We start from the raw sequence: 22,161 nt of genomic DNA on the forward strand, positions 1-22,161 counted from the left end.
ATAACTGTCCTTACAACTTGATAGCTTTCAAACACTCAACTTCCAGAAATATTAGTGTTTTACAGTGTTCTTTACAAACAGTTTGTTTATGGTTTTTCATCCTGTTCATTCTGATGATAAATTAAAAGAGACCATGCTAGATTATTGTCATTTATAGTTTTCGGTTCCAGACGATTCGTCTCAAGAATTATCATTCCTGACGAAAAATTTTTTTGTGCTCAGTGGTATTGTGTGTTACTTATTTTCAAAGTCACGTATTGGATAGTCATCCTCATTTGAAAACTATTCTTACTTTTCAGAACGTGGACACAGCGAGTGAAAGTTTTGGAGCGAGTTGTTCTGGATTGGAGCATCCGCGTATACTCTTAATTTCAGTATTAATTTACAGAAAGAAATTAAATCTGTTTAACGTTATATTCCTAATACTGTGTAGAATACTTTATTGTCCTACTGTGACTTCTGATGGTTTGATCTTATTTGTACGTTAGCGGGTGCTTCTTGTGTTTATATACTGCATAATGTGTATAATGGTATACTTACATGTTTTGTTGTTGTTGTTTTATATTTAGACGCTTGACTTCATAAGACCCATGTGCTTTTCATTGTATATCCTAGTATATTTACAGTTAGCAGGCCTGTTACGACGGTAACGTTTTAGTAACACTACACAAGAAAATCTCCAGTTGTACATAGACCACAGTATTCTGGATTTTTGGTTTTATTTAGTTACACGTACTTTCAACAATCTCTAAGCGTCATTTCATCATTTAGACACACACACACACACACACAATTTCCAGCAGGAAAGTGCTCCCGTTCTCTCTGATAACCCATATAAATATGTTGTTGGAGAGTAATATATTTTTTAATTTATTGAACGATGCACATATAAGGAATGTTTATTTAAGTTTTACAAACACGTATATCAACGTCTTTTTGCTACACGTGTGTTTATACGCAGTCTCACGAACCCTTGCAAGTATTTAATCGAGTAAAACAATCAATAGCCTAAGTTTGAAGATGCCTTCCACAGCTGGGGTCTAATGAACAGATGTTCCAAAACGTGCTTGTATACACGATAGAGCACGCAGCTGACAACTTGCTCTGATATGAGCAGCAACGTTACTTGATGATTGATGCACATAAATATAATTTATGCTAGTAACTGTGTTTGTGTGGTGCAACACTATAACATATTCCACGAACTGCCATCAGACAATGCTCATGCCAGAATAAATAAAAAACAAACGTAGTATTATTTTTACTAAACTGTGCACCGAACATAACGACAAAATCAGACAAATCGACAAGTTTCCTCCCTTCATGCACATGGTGATGAAAAATGATAAAATATTTTAGGTGAACAGTTAAAGACGTGTACAGGGGCTATCATTAACTGTTTATTATTTTGCAAATTTACAAACATTTTGGTCTTCAGAAAAACTCAAAAGTTCCCCATCTGTAAATTGAATTGGTATATATTTTAATAGATTTACTGTTATACGTTTAATATAATATGTACATTTTATTTTTATGTACGTGACGTATATATTGTTGGATCTGTATTGTGCAACTCCTACCTGTTCTCTAAATTTATAGAAGATTATCGAAAGCAAGAATCGACAATAATTTGTTTTATGAAAACGCTAGTGTGCCTTCGAACAATGTTATGCCTTCGAGTATCTCGAATATAAACCAACACGCCAAGATAATGTTATTGGCCAGCTACAGTCACTATGCTATAAGTTTCGGAAGCTGTAATTGTGATTAACGCTTATCAATCGGAAAACTAAAGATTTTTTGACTAAGAACGTTTATAGATTTTTAACATTACGAATCGTTCAGTTTCAAAGAAACTTCAAAAGTTAATAATATCTACGAGGACATAGATATCTTCCTTGGTAAAAAGTAAGCTTGTAAACCGCTAGCATCCCCAGCAAGTGAAGGGACCCCGGCATGGTCAGGTGGTTAAGGAGCTCGATTCGTAATTTGAGGGTCGCAAGTTCGAATCCCCGTCACATCAAACACGCTTTCTCTTTGAGCCGTGAGGGCGTTATAACGTCAGGGTCAATACCACTATTCGTTGGTAAAAGAGTAGCCTACCAGTTGGCTGTGAGAGATGATGATTAGCTGCCTTCTCTGTAGTATTACAATGCTGAATTAGGTACAACTAGAGGAGACAGCACTCATGTTGCTTTGCGCGAAATTAAAAAAACAAACAACAAACAAGTGAAGGTCAGTTGTGTGTCAATATAAACAAAATCATGCCTTGTGGACCTAGACGGTTGATAAAATATTCAGTTGCAGACCAGATAGAAGACTGAATACTGTTTGTGGATTTGTAAAAACTTTTATATATAGAAATAAACTATTTGTGTTAACTATTTATAACAACCGTTATTATAAATTGTATGTTTTTGTATATTAAAATAAATTTGTAGTAAGAAAGAATATTGGGTTTATCAATCTTGTTGATAAATATCACAAGTTTGATACATATCAAAATTCAGTTAACTTCTAAATTAAAATTAATATTCCCGGGTATTTGAAATTGTAATACGTAACATAATGAATCGGAGACTCGTCCGAAATAAATTATAATACGTAACAATATACATGAATGGATTTTAGAAAGTTTAAACAAGGCCGCATACAGGATATACGAGGGCTGTTCAAAAAATACGCGGACTGACGTCATGAAACAAAATGTACTTTATTTAGAAGTTACAGGTCTGGGACCCCTTCAAGGTACTCTCCTCCCCAACGCACACACTTATCCCAACGGTGTTTCCACTTGTTGAAACAGTCCTGGTACGCTTCTTTTGTAATGTCCTCCAGCTCCTTCGTCGCATTTGGCTTAATCTCGGGAATCGTCTCAAATCTTCTTCCTTTCAAGGGTCTTTTGAGTTTGGGGAACAAGAAAAAATTGCAAGGAGCAAGGTCAGGTCAGTAGGGGGGGGGGGAAGAACACTGATCGAGTGTTTGGCCAAAAACTCACGAGTTCTGAGGCACAAATTTCGCAGCAACGCGGTGCATCTTCAATTTTTCGGTCAAAATCTCGTAACAAGATCCAACTGATATCTCACACTCTTCAGCAAGCTCCCTGACAGTCAGACGTCGATTTGCCGCACCAGGGTGTTGATTTTGTCGACGTGTGGGTCGTCAGTTGACGTGGAAGGACGTCCAGACGTTCATCATCTTCAATGGACTGTTGACCATCCTTAAAACGTTCATGCCACTTGAAACATGCCGTACGCTTCATAGCAACATCACCGTAAGCCGTGTTAAGCATAGCAAAAGTTTCAGTCGCAGATTTTCCAAGTTTAACACAAAATTTCACAGCAAGTTGTTGCTCCTTCAGGTCATTCATTCTGAAATCCGCCAAACGAAAAAATCGCACTTCACTTAAAACCGCGTAGCTAATATACAAATGAAGATATCTGCAATCGGGAAATGGCGTCGTAATCAGCTGATCTGTGCGAACCTAGCGACACCAAGTGGATTCCACTGGAACCAACTGGAGCCGCGCAATTCAAACAGTCCGCGTATTTTTTGAACAGACCTCGTAAGATTTCACACTTACTGGTGAGGGTGTGAACACACACACACACACACATATATAAAACATTCAGGGGTTACATGCCCCTACTGACCACCTTTTGTGCACGCTCCTGGGTTTAAATATTACTTTACAGAGATTTATTTAATTGTTTGTTTGTTTTTTGAATTTCGCGCAAAGCTACTCAAGGGCTATCTGCGCTAGTCGTCCCTAATTTAGCAGTGTAAGACTGAAGGGAAGACAGCTAATCATCACCGCTCACCGCCAACTCTTAGGCTACTCTTTTACCAACGAATAGTAGGATTGACCGTTACATTATAACGTCCCCACGGCTGAAAGGACGAGCATGTTTGGTACGACGGGGATTAGAACCCGAAACTCTCAAATTACGATTCGAGCGCCTTAACCACTTGACCATGCCGGGCTGTTTATTTAATTGAAGATAGCGTATACACAGCATACAGCACAAGTTAAACAACTTGATATATAATCTATGTTAGCAACTTTCGTAGCAAATAACGGGCGTGCTTAACACATAAGCCCTATGGTTCCCTGCAGAGTATGCCTTATAAAAGTCAGCAGCCCCTACAAACAGTAGGAGCCAAGATTCAACAAGGAAAGAAGATTAGACATCTTGAGAGAAGAACAGTTGTTGGTAACACAAGTTGAAGACAGTTCAGTCTGCCTGTTCGTACCCAAATCCTTGTGGGAAATTGTTGGAGAAAAAAAGAAAGAAAAATAATGCTATTGCTTATGACAATTTAATGTACTAGCCCTAACAGCAAAAAATTTATCACTTCACTGTACATGAAAACATAGCGTATTTTTCTATTAGATGGTTTGGTCTTGGTCAAATAAACCAAGAATACCTGGTCACATCTCAAGATTCATAATAGTGATACTCTGCCATATGACTACCAGAATACTATGGGAAGGACAACACTTCTTTCAGCTTAAACTAGCATCAAATCATACTCGTGTCCTGCAATAATTTCGGACAAATGGCATCCAGAATCTGTTTTGGCAGAATCCCAGCCCAAGTGAAACTAAATCGTTCTAGGATGTTTTAAAACACTTCTGGAGGGGCACACCCCAAAATCTCACAACGCTTGATCCTGTATTATAAAACGAGCGGCAATCTATCCCACGAGTCGTAATTAGGCATGTCCTAATAATAAATAACATCAGAGCCCAAGCTGTGATTAATGTCGAATATGAAAGTACTCCCTCTTATTATGGGGCCCTAATACCTTTGGTAGTATAATGTACATTATATCAACCACAATTAAAAGTTAAGTAAATATTCAAATCTATTTTAGTTGTCTATTGTCCTTCTCGAGAACCGGTTTTATAACAGAGTTTCTCCACACAGTGTTATTTTTGTACAGAAAGTTCTAAGATGTGTTATTACTAGCTCTTTTAAAATCTTGTATACAAATTGCTCTGTGTTCTTCAGTTTGTGTATTTCAAGCGTTTCGTTTCTTTAGAAGTATATAAAGAAACCCCAGCTTTTTTAATATTGAATAAACATAACTACCGCTTTTTTCATACATTAAATTAGAGAACACTGGTGTAACTTCAAGTATCTTAAAACCTTCCCCTTTCACGCCCATGTTCGTTCTGTTTGAGTTCTTAAATACAAATTACCCAATTGGTTACATAGGTCAGGGCTACTTTGCATACAATTTGACAAGCGTTCTTTATTTATTATTCAAAAAAAGCAAACAGACAGACGAACGGCAGATAGGCCAAACCCAAGTGTATATATACATACACATATATTTTTTAAGGAAAAACAAACTCGTTTATACTTTGTATCCATAATAATCGGGGTCATGTTTAGAGACCATATATTCACCTGTATGCAAACCTCATTTCTTGTAAGTACAGGTCAAAGATTAAAAAGAGAGTTTAACATGACGTTCCCGCGTCGCCTGCAAATTATATAAAAGCCACGTTTCTTGCACATGCAAGCTATTGTACACGACACACGTCGTCGCCTACACACGTTGTCTCGTGGTCTGGTGACTCCCACGTGAATAGCTATTGTAAATTTGACTCAAATATACACAAACATTGTATTTCAACTATAACACAGTGGACAGAATTTTCACCATAAATAACAGTAGTTATATACAGAGGTGAATTTCTGAATACCTTTATACCAGTATACTGCATACCACGAAGGCTGGTATGCAAATTCATACAGCTCCCCCCCACCCTCGTCTTTGAAATCTGTTTTGTTCAACAGTAGAAACACTACTATAATATGTATGAATAATTTGTTATAAAAATGTATGTCAGTCTTAGTGGTATCTCTATAACCAGTTGCTGGGTATTGCGGTCGTACTAGCTGAAATTCATTCTTGATTGTACATGTGCTTGAATAAACTTTAAAATTATTACCTTTATCTCGTGTTGAACTAACACTTACAAAGAAAGACAGCACACCCATACATAGTTAGGAGGCTAGAAAGTATGATACATGTGTGGATGTGTATATACGTGTATCTGCACAAACTGTATACTAAGAAACTTTATATAAGTCTGATGTCCTAATAACTCAGATCTCAACGCTAGAATACACGATAGATAACTTTCAATTCTCGCTTGTTTCACAACTCGACATTAAATATGATCCTCAAACTCTTAGGCAAGATTTTATTTAGAAAATTAGAGATATTCCCATGGATACTTATATTATTTCAAACAAGAAAGCCTCCAAGTGGCACAGCGGTATGTCTGCGGACTTGCACTGCTAGAAAGCGGGTTTCTATACTCGTGGTGGGCAGAGCGCAGATAGCCCATTGTGTATCTTTGTGCTTAACTACAAACAAAGAAAACTTTTATTTTATGAATTTAATGTTATGTGTGAAAATGTACAAGTGGACAAATAAAATTAGATTTTCTTCAGGATATATTTTACTTGGCAGAGATTTCAAAGTTTCGAAGACTATTATAACATGACCCCTAGTGGCTCAGTGGCAAGTCTGCTTATACCGCTAATAACGGAGTTTTGGATACTCGTAATGGCACAATATAGATATACCACTGTGTAGATTTATGCTTAGAAACACAGAAACAAGCAAATTCTTTTTAACACAAAATTAATTTAGTGAACCGGTGTGGATACGGCACGTTATTTTAGATTAGATTTGTACGACAATTAAGTTTGTAAGGAATGTGGAAGTCATAGTAACTCCGAAGAAGAACAAATGTTTTTAACCCTGGAACTACTTATGAGAGTCCGTTTTTTAATTACTCTTTTTTTTTTAAGCAACGCAAGCCCCATATTGCTTGTGGGTCCATGACTACATTAGTTATAGAGTCACTAACAACACACGAGCCATAAAATAAAAATGTAAACAAAAATATTATTAAAATTACAGTTAATTTCACTAATCATTAATATGGGTTATCTCGGTATTTAACATGAAAAATGAGTAATTTTGTTTTATCAGTTCTTTACATTAAGTGTAATTTACTAAAAAACCTTGATCAATATATCGACTAATCAACCACTAGTGAACAGTATAACAAAAGTCGTTAGTTGAAGATTAATTATTGTATAGATTTGACAAATTTTAAACATATACTGACTCTAACCCCTTTTCACATCATTTGGTCATCAAATGATTCTCAGACTTATTTAAATACAAAATGTACCCATCTATTTGTTTGTCTATTCACCATAACTCAAACTAGATGCAGACATTTTTAAAGACTCAACCCATCCTCGCATATGTGTCGATATTACTCTCAGCTGTTGGGCAGTCTTTCATTTTGATCGTGCACTCATTAGATTTTTTTTTTTATATAATTCTGATTCAATTTTTAAACATTTAAAGCTTGGACTAACATAGCGTGTATTTCAGAATACCCAACGGAAATAGACAACTGTCTGGAATTTAAGGCGTATCTAATTGTATTTTTCAATCTTCCCTGCCGTCCCTAAGAGAAAATGTAATTCTGGAAAATATACGTGTATAACACGAGGGTAGACAAATATTCAAGGTATTCTAAAACCACTCACTAAACATTTGCCATGTAAATGTTTGCACAAAAACAGTGTTTTGTTGTCAGGCTAATAAGAAGTTAATAAACAACGCTAGGAATGTTCAAGGTTTTCCTTTTCGATAACTGTATATATACCCTCGTGCAACTTAGTGTTTACTGACGGGGCATGGTTAACACGAAACTTGACTGTTAAAAAGAAACGCGGTAAGTACATACTTATAGAATGTTGGCTATATGAGGTCAGTTAGTTCAATGAAACAAGACTCCTCGCTATGAAAGAAAAAAACACAAGTAACATCAATCAAATTCATTTTTGATTTAGTTTTCTACCATACAATGTTCAGATTTGTAAAGAAAGAAAGAAAATTAAAAGAATTTTGTTCACACAATTGAAACACATTACGTGCGCAAAAGCTACTGCAGTTTGGTTTGTAATAACTACTTGGAAATACCCTTTTGTAGACAGAACTTGTTAGCCAATACGTATTTAGAGTTAAAAATCGCACGCAAGGATGCTAAATTCAAAATCCGCTCTGAGAAAAATACAGAATTCATAAAGTTAGCAATAGCTGGATCTTGTATTTTAATGCATCTTTAATTAGTAATTAGTAAATTAATCTATGTCTCTACAACAGCATGCAGAAGTCATTACATCCTACAAGACCGTCAACCTCATTGAAACTTCGTTTTTAATAATATGCAACAACACTCTCAGTTCCATTTATACCATTGCATCATCAACTGTATGATTGTAAACACGTAAATTACTCTAGCGAGATTGAATGAAAAGTATTTGCCGATAGAATTAACAGATATTTTGAGTGTTATGTTTACTGAAATCTTCCGCTGAGTGGTTTTTACCAACAATAACTTGAGGTGGAGAATTCTTTTCGTACCCAAACTGTAGGTGACCTCACTATGTACAAATACAAAACGTCACTAACATTGCACAGATCAGGCTCAATTCAGACATTTCACTCGTAGTTACAAATGTCTTAAAATGCCGCTAACAAAACAATGATACAGTTACGTAGACAATTGGACGGGGTAGATCATCTACAACATAAGCAGACAATCTTAACCTACCAACTTTAGCTTATTGCCTTAGTAGGATACCTATTCCGGGTTCAAATCTTACGTTCGCAGCTGCAACTGGACGTTGAGTTAATGTGTAGGCGATTAGGAACATCTCACAACGTCGGCCTTTAGACACCCTATCAGATGCATTCTTCTAACAGCAACATATATACAGCAGCTTATTCACAATGGTACAAATAACATGTTCAGTGGATTAACAACATATGGAGAAATATTCTTTTTTGAAATTAATTCGTACTTCAACCCGAAGCCACATAATTGGTATATACTCCTTTGAATTATAGCTAGAAACAGATCCAACTGTATTTTCATACAATAACACGAGTCATAATAGTAATGAAAGTATTGGTGTTGGTAGAAATCAGCATTGATGTACATTTCACTTTCTATGTTTAGCAAAATGGTACCATTAATATGTGCCACACGTTAAAAGACTTACATCTCACGGTCCTTTTTGATATTGTGTATTAGTGTAACAGACTTTGATTTCAACCTAATGTATAACAAGTTCAACCTCTACCATGTTAAATTGGTCGACACATTCTTAAAGCAGAAGGGATTGGCTCAATGGAGTGCCTTGGACGCTCAATAGATCTCAACGCCGTTGAATACGTATGAGGTGTTCTTGAGCAACTTGTCACATCCTGTCTAAAGACATTAAAAACAACTCTTATTCAGATGTGGTCGAGGATTCCTCAGAGCCTTATCAATATTATGATTTTAGATATATAACATCAGAATCAGTCTGTACTTACTGTTCCATACTCCAGCTTGAAGTCAACTGTCATGAACAGTAAGAATTATAAGTCACTTCTATCCAATTTCATTAACTATTATAGCCTATATGACCAATAATTTATATTTCAGAGCACAAAGTGGAACTTTAGATGTCTGAGTTGAATACAAATGAGCTGTCTGACATTATTTGTTAACAGTTGAATACAAATGAGCTGTCTGACATTATTTGTTAACAGAGGGTTTATCATGGATAAAGTATTATAAATTTCAGTTGCCATTTGTTTGCTTTGTGCAGCACAATGAGGTTAAATACGCTTTATAAGGACAACATACCATATCCAGCGCTACTACTGGAACAACTTCCACAGTCTATTGTGTTGAATCTAGTGGCCATGATAGTGAACTATTTCTAATATGGCTCTTTGTATTGTAATAAGTTCCTACAAAGGACGAGCAGGACCGATTTTCGACTTTTCACAGACCTTTAATCGTACATAAACACGAGCTTTCAACTCACAGTTAAGAAAATCAAAGACACAAAAACATTTAACTGGGGCTACAGAGGGATCAGTTACACCACGGTTATAATATTATGGTGAACAAACTTTTATCACATAATGTAGTCACTTCCATCCTTAGTACATACGATTTGAAAGGTAAAACACATGTAACTTCATTTTCTTTGGCCATCTTTTTCGTTATAACAGTTGTTTTCCAGATTATGTTACTTGTTGTTTGTTATTAAGCACAAAGCTGCACAAAGGGCCATCTATGGTATTCTAACCCCGAGTATTGAAACCCGGTTTCTAGCAGTATAAGTCCGCAGACATCCCGCTGCGCCACTGGGAGGCTGGTAATATCGGAACCTTGTGAGTACAAGGATACAAGTCCAGCTTCGTTGCAACAGAATTTTGCGTTCAAAAGTTCTCTTGTTACGGATTGATATAGGTGTGATTTTAAAATGTGTTGGTATCCTATACGCTTTGCTCTGTCTGTTTTTCTGCTTCGTCAGAGAGCACAGAAAAATTTTGAAATATTGTCCTATGGCTCAAATAGTTTAACAATCTAACTATACGAATATCGTTCCTCGAAAAAGTTGCGACTTACTTTCTTTTAACAACAAGTCTACATTGGCAGCATGGAATTATGTAGTTAGGAATTTGCAGTTAACTAAATATATTTATAGTTAAATAAATATATTTGTGTTAACCGTCTAGAGTGTAGCGCCACGGGTCGAATCTGCATTGACATGCTTCTGTTTTAACATATATAAATCGTTCATATAAACAGCGATTGGCCTTCTTTGTAGGGCCTGGCATGGCCTAGCGCGTTAAGGCGTGCGCTTCGTAATCTGAGGGTCGCGGGTTTGCGCCCGAGTCGCGCCAAACATGCTCGCCCTCCCAGCCGTGGGGGTGTATAATGTTACGGTCAATCTCACTATTCGTTGGTAAAAGAGTAGCCCAAGAGTTGGCGGTGGGTGGTGATGGCTAGCTGCCTTCCCTCTAGTCTTACACTGCTAAATTAGGGACGGCTAGCACAGATAGCCCTCGAGTAGCTTTGTGCGAAATTCCAAAAAAACCAAACCAAACCTTTTGTGTAAATGTATACTAAAAATACGGTATACGATGTAATGGCGAAGTTATTGTTCTCAAATATATTGTGGAGCGTTACTAACTGCTTTTGCATTGCGGTTTGTCTTCTGAATTGGTAATCTTAATAATTGGCAATGAAACTGAATAACTGTATAATTATATAATATTTATAAACATTGGAAACGTAAATAAATGTTGGGTTTAACTGTTTCTTTCTTATAGAGCTTTTAACTTTTTCAATAATTTATCTGATGAATTTTTCTTGAGAGGGTGGAGTTGTTAAGTAAAGAAACATGTTTTGTCGGTGGATAACGAATCCAAATCTGGTTAACCGTTTTCTTGATACAACAGTACCAACATACAAATATGCGCAACATAATTTTATTCAAAAACGTTAATATGCAATGAAACTCAGAAGTGTTTTAAAATGAAAAGCTGTGTTACTGACTACAAATAACAATAATAATAATCTATCCAAGCCTTGCTTTTTAATATTATTCATCCATCATATTCTTGGTAACGAAGGGTAGTTATATAATACGCTTTAGTTTAATAATTTTCTTCTAGCGACAGGGGGCGAACAGGTACTGGTTATCATTGTGTAACTCTTAGTTTGATGGGGGTGAAAAAAAAAAAAGTTTAGGTTAATTGGACTGCCTCGCCCAAATTCGAAAATATATCCTTTGATTGTTCAGGACGGTTTATATTCGCCCACGTAGAACCGCAGGAAATACGAGGCCGTTAATTTTATAGAAGTGATTTGTTTCTCTTAACTAGCGGAGTTCATGATAGTAAGAACAATTTACATACTTCATGTTCTTCTCTACATAATAACCCATAGAAAAAAAGTGTCTCAGTAAGTTAAGCATGGCTTTAAAAATGCTGAATTAAACTGTACGTTCGTTTTAATTGCATCTTCGTTGTTGGTTTTTACGTGAAGTATTTTGCCAACATACGTTGTTTGCTAGTAACAATTCTAAATTTGCACAAACTGAGTTTCATAAACTATTCTAATCAAAACTTTACTAATGAAACTGGATTCAATTGCTGTTACGAGTTGGCGACTTAAAATTTGTTACATACTTTCTAAAAACTGGACTTCGTTGTTTTTTTTATTTCGCGCAAAGCTACTGGAGGGCTATCTGCGTTAGCCGTCCCTAATTTTGCAGTAAGACTAGAGGGAAGGCAGCTAGTCATCACCACTCACCGCCAACTCTTGAGCTACTCTTTTACCAACGAATAGTGGGATTGACCGTCACAATATAATGCCCCCACGGCTGAAAGGGAGAGCATGTTTGGTGCGACCAGGATTCGAACCCGTGACTCTCAGATTATGAGTTGAGTGCCTTAATCACCTGACCATGCCGGGCCCTAACATTTTGTTCATGCTTTTAAAAATATAGTACACAGTATTATTTTAATTATAAAAGTTTACACTCTGACCCTATTTTCGTTAAGTTAAAATGTATGGTACCCAAGTGTACGTTTCTACATAGTTTCAAGGATAGTAAGAAATCTGAAATTTAAAGGACTACATGCAAGATTAGAGTACCGAATGCTATGGGGCATATTGGAAAATAAAAATAAGAATTGAGAGTACGTAGATACGCTGCCATTAAATGTTCATTGTGCCAACTTCGCTCCATTGTAATTAATATTAACTGGAATAATTAAGCTTACATCAGGAAATAACTAAACAGAAAGTAGGATATATTTATCCAATCTTTATTTTTTTTTTGTCTGCAATTATAGTACTACTGCCATACAGAATGTTTAAGTATGTTTATCGTACTCTGCATACTCTTACATCTAGAACAAAAAATATAAAAACAAATAACGAACTGTGAATTTTTGCACTCTGAAAAGTTAGGATATTAAAGCTCATAAACATGGGTAAATTCTAAGCCCTCGGAAGAATTAACATAAAATTTATATTTTCCCTGATTTGACACAAATTCACAATGCATATATACTGAAATGAAAAGGAAGATTCAGCAAAAGTTTCGTTCAAGTGACGCTTTGATGAACATTGTCGTTTGACATAAATTAACATTGGAATCCAAAGAGTAAAATGGCTTGAATTAGTATAACATAGGAGTTAACCAAGGGTATATAAAGATAACAACGATTCAGATATTCCCGACCGTTTTTTGTTTACAATCTAAAATTTATGTTTAGAATCATAAATATACTTTTTGCAGTGCTTGTGTTATTATATCATAAATACATTAAATAGTCTTCCTGCACTCTCTTTACAATACTGTACAAGCCTGCTAGAAGATTCTGCGTTAATAACTATAGCTACATATTTCAAGGATAAGAGATAATTCTGTTGGGCAACAGTTCTGGGCAGAGGTCAACCTTAAGTATTGATTTAGAGAATAAACACTGAAACATAAGACTTATTATGAAAACATAAGAAAAGGGAGCACACATAAGTAACATAAGCTACTCGTTCATTTTTGTTGTTTCACGAAAATTTCAATACCAAAAAACATTCGTTTCGGATACTTGATCCATTAATGAGACGTATTTACATAAACAAGAGAGGCTTCTTTATTTTGATGTTTTCTTAAGCATACAATCACACTTGAAAACAAAGATCTACACATATAACACTGTATAGAAACAAGAAGACTTCTGTTGAAGGATAGCCTATTATGGAAAATCTCCAAGCAAAATGTTTTATTTACTTTTACTGAATCCAAGTTTACAAGTTCAATCCGGGTGTCTTTGGATTGAACTAGGTACTTTTAAAGGATATAACGTTTACATTCACAGCTTCGTTGAATAATATAGTCATGCCCTTTAATAAGTAAAACGTCACGATAACCAGTACCAACCTAAACGTCAAACTTAAGACTTAGTCAGAATTTTTTTTTTTACATAAACTAGACGAACATAATATAGAATAACTTATAAACGATTTCAGTTACAGTATTTGTAATACGAGTTTTTACTTCGAGAGCTTTGCGAAATCAAAACGATCCTGAAGCTGTATTTATTTATTTTCCTGGTTCATGTACAGTATTTAGAATTAAAAGTCCATATGTCGGAACTCATAAACAGGGCAAAAGGAGTAAACGATCCTTTCTCCATATTTTTCACTTAGTCTATTATTAACAATTATGTTATATACACAAAATAACTAAACTTGTAACTAGATTTGTTTTGCCACCTCACTTTCCAACATTCTCAAAAATTACAGCTGCGATATCTGCTAATAAAAAAACATTTTGATCTGAAGTTACAATTATTTTATGTGTCGTTTTATCATAAATCAAATACTCCAGTTTGCACTTCGTTCCTTGAGAAATAATGGAACTTACTATACGTGGTGGCCCTGCATGGCCAGGTGGTTAAAGGTGAATTTTACAGAAAAAAAGAAAACTTTGCAGTCAAAAGAACTACTCATACTGATTAATTTTGCAGGTTCACATTTTTTATAAAAAATATGTGCTAATAAATGAAACATAGAACTTGGTGCAGAAAGAGCCCTTTTTGAGGGTAATCCGAACGTTTTAGTTTTTACGTTTGCCGCTAGGAAAAGTATTGTGACGTATTAGTTGCCAAACAAACCGCCAACGCCAGCGCGTTGAATGTAAATAAACATGGCCAGTGCATACGGAGAAACAGAGACGGAGTCTGTTTTGACTTTGTGTTCTGAACAGTGTCGAGTAGCACCATATCAATTCAAACCTACTCTGAACGAACCTAGAACAGTTACTTTTAACACAGATCTGACAAGTTCTAGTGATGAGGACAGTTCCACGAGCGAGAGTAGCGGAACTGTGAGTGATACTGATAGCGCCCAGGCCGGTTGCGAGTCAGTCATACCTCCAGTGGAAGAATGGTAAGCCTAAGTCATGACAACAAATATGGTCTGTGCAATTTTAAGCATCTCGAAACCTGTCTGGTGTTTATAAATTTTTGGTATCACAGACTGTGTTTTATTTGTTTATACTTTGCCGACTATGGTAACTAATACTCGACTCTTCCACAATCATTGTACCGGGTATTTATGACTTGTAACAAAATGAATTTCAATTATACGTCATAATTCTGTCTATAAAATCAAACTAGATGTAGCAGTCTGAATAGTTAATTTATCTTGAAAAGTTAAATTTGAAAAATGGAATTATTCAAACTTTTCCATATTTAAAAATGATACAAAAACATCTACAGAATGATCTACCAGCTTTTAAACTTGGAATATACTCTATTTGGGATAGATTTGTCCACTGTCTAGACTAGGAAATCAAGGTTTCACTGACTTTCATGCCACAAATGCAAAACACGCTCATGAATGTGAAATGTGTATGTCTAGTTACATTCTTCAAAAACTTGTACTTTTTAAATTATTATATTATACTAGTTATTGTTTATCGCTTTACACTGCACATATACCTTTAAGTTTGTTCTTTTCGTGATGGCAAGGGATGGCTTCAGAGGGTGAAACCTGTACACTACAGGCTGAGATCAGTCCTCAGCTCTTCACGAGGAAAGATGGTGGGGATCATCCTGTCTACTGCCGATGGTTTTTTCAGTCTCAACCTGCCTGGCTTGAAACCCACGGAATCCAAAACTGTGGGATCCGACACAAAACATGAGCGTTCAAAATGATCTTGACAAAGCTTTGCATGGTGTGAAGGAGTCCAGTTCTTCGTATTGACCATCCGCACTCACTGTCGCCACCTTGCACGGAAACGAAAAGAAGCTTTTGCGCGATGCCGAACCGTTTCTACAACCATAAGCTACGCAGTAAACCATGTTATCATAAAACAAACATAAAGTAGCAATATGAAGACAAAAATTAGTCTCACAAAGTATGTAATCCGAAACAAGCACCGATAAGTTTACATAAAACACCAGCACTGAAAGAAACACAATGGTCGGCGCGCAACGAAGCGTGTTTGGCAACTATTACATCATAATTGTAAAACGTCACGGAAACAGCCGAACGATCGAGAGGAACTTGAGTTCGAGGACCCGCATATTTTGTTTCTTTTTTTACTCAAAAACTAAAGTGTTTAAAAATATAGCAAACACACAGGAATTATACCTAACCAAAGTACAGTTTCTAAGGTAATTATTAAATTTGTTGAAAATTCACCTTTAAGGCACTCGTCTCGTAATTCGAGGATCGCGGGTTCCAATCCCCTTCGCACCAAACTTGCTCGCTCTTTCAGCCATGGGGCGTAATAATGGGACGGTCAATCCCACCATTCGTTGGTAAAAGAGTAGCCCAAGAATTGGCGGTGGGTGGTGATGACTAGCTGTCTTCCCTCTAGTCTTACACTGCTAAATTAGGGACGGTTAGCGTAGCTAGCCCTCGTATAGCTTTGCGCAAATTTCAAAACAAACAAACAAACAAACAAACCAAATATATATAAATGTAGTGAAATCTAGAAAACTGATTCATTGAAGAAATTTCTTTACAAAAACGAGAAGCTATGGGATCGGGTACGAGCATAGCTAGCTATTTCGTTGGTGAGCCTGAAAATTCATGGTTCGTAGTCTGTTACCAAATTGCACTCCGATTATGGTTGTCAGTGTGTGTGTGTTGTTAACAATATTAGGAACAGCTAGCTTGTGTACATACTTTGCGCAATTATCCGAAATAAACAAACGAAAAGCTATGACCTCTCTAAGCAACTTCAACAAGGTTTTCCATAAACGCAGTAACATCATAAGTTATCGTCATTTGCTAATAAGTTATTAAATTAAGCGTTTTAGTGTATTACTATTCTGTGAGTATACAAAGCTAATAGTTATTGAGGGTATGAGATGTGTGAATATTTATTTATAATGGGACAATCTCAGTCTGATCGAAAGCAGGGGGGCGTAACAGAATTACTGGGCATTTTGATTACTTATTGGACGTTTTAGTAAACCCTTTATTCAGTTTGTAAATAACAACATAAGATTAAATAGAAAGTTCTTTAATAAAATCCAAGAAACAACTGAGGTTCATCATTAATTTGTTTCTTGTTTTCCATCTTGTTATAATCGAAAATACTTTTTTTTTTTTTTTGAAATAGTTTACACCCTCTAACTTACAGCTTCTTGGGTTGAAGTTAAACACAAAGTTACACAATTGGTTATCTGTGCTCTGTGCGTTATCGAAACGCTGTTTATAACCTTGTAGGTCCTCAGACATATCGCTGTGCTGCTGGGAAGCTCTAGATTTAGAGACTCATTTTGAAATAAAGTCCGTTTCAAACTACACTGATTTTAATAATGAATTTTCCGCCATTTGTAGGGCGCTATGATGAGATATAAAAGATATTTTGTTTGTTTTTGAATTTCGCGCAAAGCTAATCGAGGGCTATCTGCGCTAGCCGTCCCTAATTTATCAGTGCAAGACTAGAGAGAAGACAGCTAGTCATCACCACCCACCGCCAACTCTTGGGCTACTCTTTTACCAACGAATAGTAGGATTGACCGTCACATTACAACGTAACCACGGCTGAAAGAACGAGCATGTTTGGTGTGACGAAGATACGAACCCGCGACCCTCAGATTACGAGTCGCACGCCTTAACCCACCTGGCCATGTCGGGCTGATATAAAAGAGTAATACATTCAACAAAATCTTAACTTACTAAATCATGTAAATATTGACTGTTTTAACATCTATAGATTTTAAAAGTAATTAATTATTGAAAAAAATTTATATTAGAGCTTGTTTTCTTAAAACTGATTTGTTATTTTAAATTATTGTTTTGGTACATTCTTAGAGTTTTATCAAATAAATATTACCTTATACGGTTGCTCAGCGCGGCAAGAATGAGGCTTATTAAACTAAAAATCGGGTTTCGATATACGCGGTTGGCAAAGGACAGATAGCCCATTATATATAAAACAAAATCACAGAAAGTGGAGATCTGCCAAACATCTTTATCTTGTCTTTCTGAGTAACCACCTAAGATTCTAATCTCTTTACTCCAAACGTTTGTATTTTTTAAATTTCAAAATGGGACAACTTCGATTGGTAAACGCCAAATAATTTTATCTAATTCACATTTTCATTTTTAGTGTTATATAAAGAGAATATTAGTATTATAAAGTGTAGATTTTTAAATCGTTGTAGGATCATGGTAATTTTTTAAAAAATTCATTTATATCGTATTCACTATCTGGTATTCTTTTCCACATAAATAACATTCAAAATAAGATTAAGTAGGCTACTGAAAATAAATGAAAAGAATTTTTTGTTAACTAGAAAAATAATTATTTTGAGAAAGCAGTGAAACAAAACAAACCGGGTCCGGTATGGCCAAGCGTGTTAGAGCGTTCGACTCGTAATCCGAGGGTCGCGGGTTCGAATCCTGGTCGCACCAAACATTCTCGCCCTTTCAGCCGTGGGGGCATTATAATGTAACGGTCAATCCCACTATTTGTTGGTAAAAGAGTAGCCCAAGAGTTGGCGGTGGGTGGTGATGACTAGCTGCTTTCCCTCTACTCTTACACTGTTAAATTAGGGACGGGTAGCGCAGATAGCCCTCGAGTAGCTTTGCGCAAAATTCAAAACAAACAACAACAAAAACTTACTTTAATTACCTTTCAATTACTAATTCGAACCTAATAATTCAAAGGAAGGTATCTTTCTTTGTTATAGGGTTAATAGTAACTTTGTCAATAAAACAAAAACTTGCTTACAACTCGGTAGATAAACTTTAATACGTACTAGATGTATGATTTTGACGCAACTGCTGGAGATGTTATGCCATTTATTTTATGTGGTACAGCGGTAAGTTTACGGACTTGCAGGGCACATAGAATTATATTGGTAGTATACGACACTGTTAGTATACAAAAGAATAAAATTTGTAATAACCCCTTTATGAGCCACCACTAGTCCGCGTGGTACAGTTAGAGGATCCCTTTTCTTAAATAAACAAACGAAATTTATTCTGTAGCAGGTGCGTACACAAAATGTTTCAAAGGGAGGTGAGGGTTCTACTTTTTGAAATCAAAATCCAACACACAGTATCCGAAGCGCAATCAGCATACAAGGTATGCTAATGATACGAAGGTCTGAGGGAGATGTTCTCCAGAAAATTTGTATTAAACAAAATTGCTAATATTAAATCTGAGAGCAGCTTTGCATGAAATATAGCTTAAATAATTGCATGGCGGTTCACACAAAATTCACAAATATCTAGTAAAAGTCAACAAACCATCATTCTGCATGGGAAGCTAAACTTAAATTAACATAAATATGTATGTTTTATTATGGTAAAATACTGTACTATCTACATGCAGAGTAGTCATTAATTATTAAATTATATTATTAATTTAAATAATTCGGTATAATAACAGTATATTAGCTATTTCAATCTATGGTTGCGCTATAATATATAAGCATATTTTTTTCCATCGCAAAGTAAAAGGGGGGTTGGCTGAATTCCTACGACTTCTCCCCTCTATACATAAGTGCTTGGTGGCGTTTGTAATTTGAATTTTCTTATTTTTTTTTCCTTATGTGTTCAATAGAACTTTGGTTAACCTTGTGGACTTGTAAAAGTATTAACTATAATTTTTATAGATTTTTCAAATCTTAATTTATTACATTCTTCCTAATTTTACTTCTTTAAAACTTTAACTTGATATTAAATTTACTTATTTTATTACTATCTGTTGTTTGTCCACCATAAGGAATCGGCCGCCGGATTATAGTGTTATAAATCCTTAAATTTACCACTAACCCATCAGGGAAAAATTATCTTATTGGATCTTCTTTGCAAGTGCTGTTTTTTTATTATTGCCTAATTTAAATTTTATCCGTGTAAATTTTTTAAGAGTGTTTTTTTTTAAATCACGAAAACTGGTTAAACATAGGACTTGCAGAAATTATTTTCTTTTCTAATTAATTCACGCAAAACGAAAACTAAAATATATAAAATTTCGCAGATACAAAATGTAGGTGCATTTCCTCTTTGTTTTAGAATTTTTTCGCAAAGCTGCACAAGGGCTATTGCACATAGTATAGTTGTCCCTAATATAATTAAGCTGATAGACTAAACTCACTAGAAAAAGGCACATAATCAAAAGCACCCAACGCCAACTCTTGGGCTTCTATTTTATGATTAGCTAGAGAGATTTAACCGCCATCTTAAAGCGTACTGAAAGCCCCAAAGAGCAGAGCATATTTTATTTCGATAACAGGACGCGAACTGTACAATTTTGGATTAATTGTTCGGGCATTCTAACTGCTGAGCCACGCCTAACCTAGATGTGTTTGCGTTTATACGTATGCACATATCTACATTCTCTACCGAACCAGAATGGATGTTGTTGTGTGGTATGAAGCAGAATGCTACACAGAATGTTCTGTCCACTACAGATTCGAAATCCGGTTTACAACGGTATAACTCCGAAGACATACCGATGTGTTACTGGAGAATCAGAATGGATGCATAGCAGAAGTATGCTTATGTTGTGATGAACAATATGTCTTGTATAAGAGTTCAAATAGCCAAGCTGTTGGTTTCGAAATGCTTCCACATACTGCCGCTAACACTTTCAGATAATACAGTCTACTTGCAACAGTCTGCTGTAAAGGCGCCACTAGGTTATTTTAAAGATTTGCGTCTCGGTCCCATAGTCTCCTCACCGAAATCATGATTTTCTCTTCTGAATTTCAAGACACCAACTGGGAATTCGGGACACTGTCGAATAGTATCGAGTCACGGGCCCCATGTGTCAGTGACTTATCGACGCCTCTGGAGAGTGCTGTGATTAGCCGGCTCTTATTCGTCAGATCGCTTTTTACGTAAGTGTAACATTCAAGTGCCTTCTTTTATTCTTGAACATTTGAATTTGAATCACTTTAAAATGTATGATTCACCTCAAATGACAACTGAAAGAAGATTGTATGACACTACTTTATACAGCACAGAATGAATGGCAGTTTATTTGCATTTCAGGTCACATGAGTGATAATAAGAAATCTGATTGGCATTAGTAATGAGCTGAGATTGATATTAGTGTTATTTTTAACAGTTATTATTTCGTCATAGCTATAGTGTTATAAGTTCCGATTGTTCTCTAACTGTTTAGACTTTAGAAAAAAAAGTTGAACAATAACGACTGTATCGCTACAATAAATTTTTGAGTCACGAGATTTATGGATTTTAAATTTTTCACAAACAATACATCTCAATTTTTTGTGTGTCAGCACTTTCATTCGACTATTTTTTTGTTATTGTTTATAATCTTTGTATTGCAAAAACTTTGAACATGCAAAAAATACAAGGCTGATTCTACAAATAAAACCAACAGTACCAACTAAGTTTTTTGTTACTTGTAAGTTATAACAAAATACAACAGGGTTAATGAACTTCGACGAATGCTGCCAACGTACAACAAAGTTATGAAATTAAATTATAGAGTTGTGTTGAAAATAGGCAACTGTGTTATGGCACTTTGGAACACGAAAATACATATTGTCACAAACAATCGTTAAGTGTGTTAGCGAGAGTTATGAAAATAAATATTTGCCAAATTTGTACAGGCCAATGTAGAGAAAAAGGGTTCAAGTGGAACAATGGAGGACTGTCGTTTCTTTATTTATGAATGTTCTAATTTTTCATGTTACTTCTTATGAATATAACTAGCTAAATCGTGACTAGCTAGTACTGTGCCAAGGTTTATTGTGTCATTCTTACTACTTTGGCCTAAAAAATAACTTTTAAATGCAAGCTACACTAAGATGATGTAAATCCAAGATCTTAGGCTTTCAGAACAAAAGAAGAAAGAGAAAAAATGAGGACAATTGAGACCGAAATGTTTGAAGTTTTACGCAATGGAAAGGTATATATAATAGCAGATTGTGAGATTTTTTAATCTTAAGCTCTTATTTTGTTGACTTATATTTTAACCTACAGGAATTTAGAATTGCTACTGATGTATTTTCAAATTTCAAAATTTTGAGGCAAAATAAAAATGTAGTTTGAAAAACAAAGTAGTAACTGGTATAAAATAAGTTCATGAATGACGTGAATCAGTACCCTTGTACAACAAAATTTCATATGTACTTCTGGCTTATTTACTGACAAATAGTTTTCTGTAATAATATTTAAAAGAGAATAAAATATGAAAAAAATACAGAGAACCTGATTTAAAATTTGTTTTATTTTTGATGCAAGCTTTT

The 22,161-nt window shown here is 35.4% G+C and overlaps 2 long non-coding RNA genes across 3 annotated transcripts in view; one reads left to right on the plus strand and one right to left on the minus strand.

The window, feature by feature from the left end:
* LOC143223293 (uncharacterized) overlaps positions 1-22,161 on the minus strand; it is a 162,007-nt gene that overhangs the window by 67,136 nt on the left and 72,710 nt on the right. The window lies entirely within an intron of this gene.
* The window catches only part of LOC143223290 (uncharacterized), a 42,346-nt gene continuing 39,618 nt past the window's right edge, over positions 19,434-22,161 (plus strand). Inside the window, exon 1 of the long non-coding RNA XR_013012797.1 lies at positions 19,434-20,781. This is a non-coding gene — a long non-coding RNA (uncharacterized LOC143223290). The remainder of the gene's footprint in view (positions 20,782-22,161) is intronic.

This window comes from Tachypleus tridentatus, chromosome 8, assembly GCF_004210375.1.
Source record: "Tachypleus tridentatus isolate NWPU-2018 chromosome 8, ASM421037v1, whole genome shotgun sequence".
NCBI classification, from domain to species: Eukaryota; Metazoa; Arthropoda; class Merostomata; order Xiphosura; family Limulidae; genus Tachypleus; species Tachypleus tridentatus.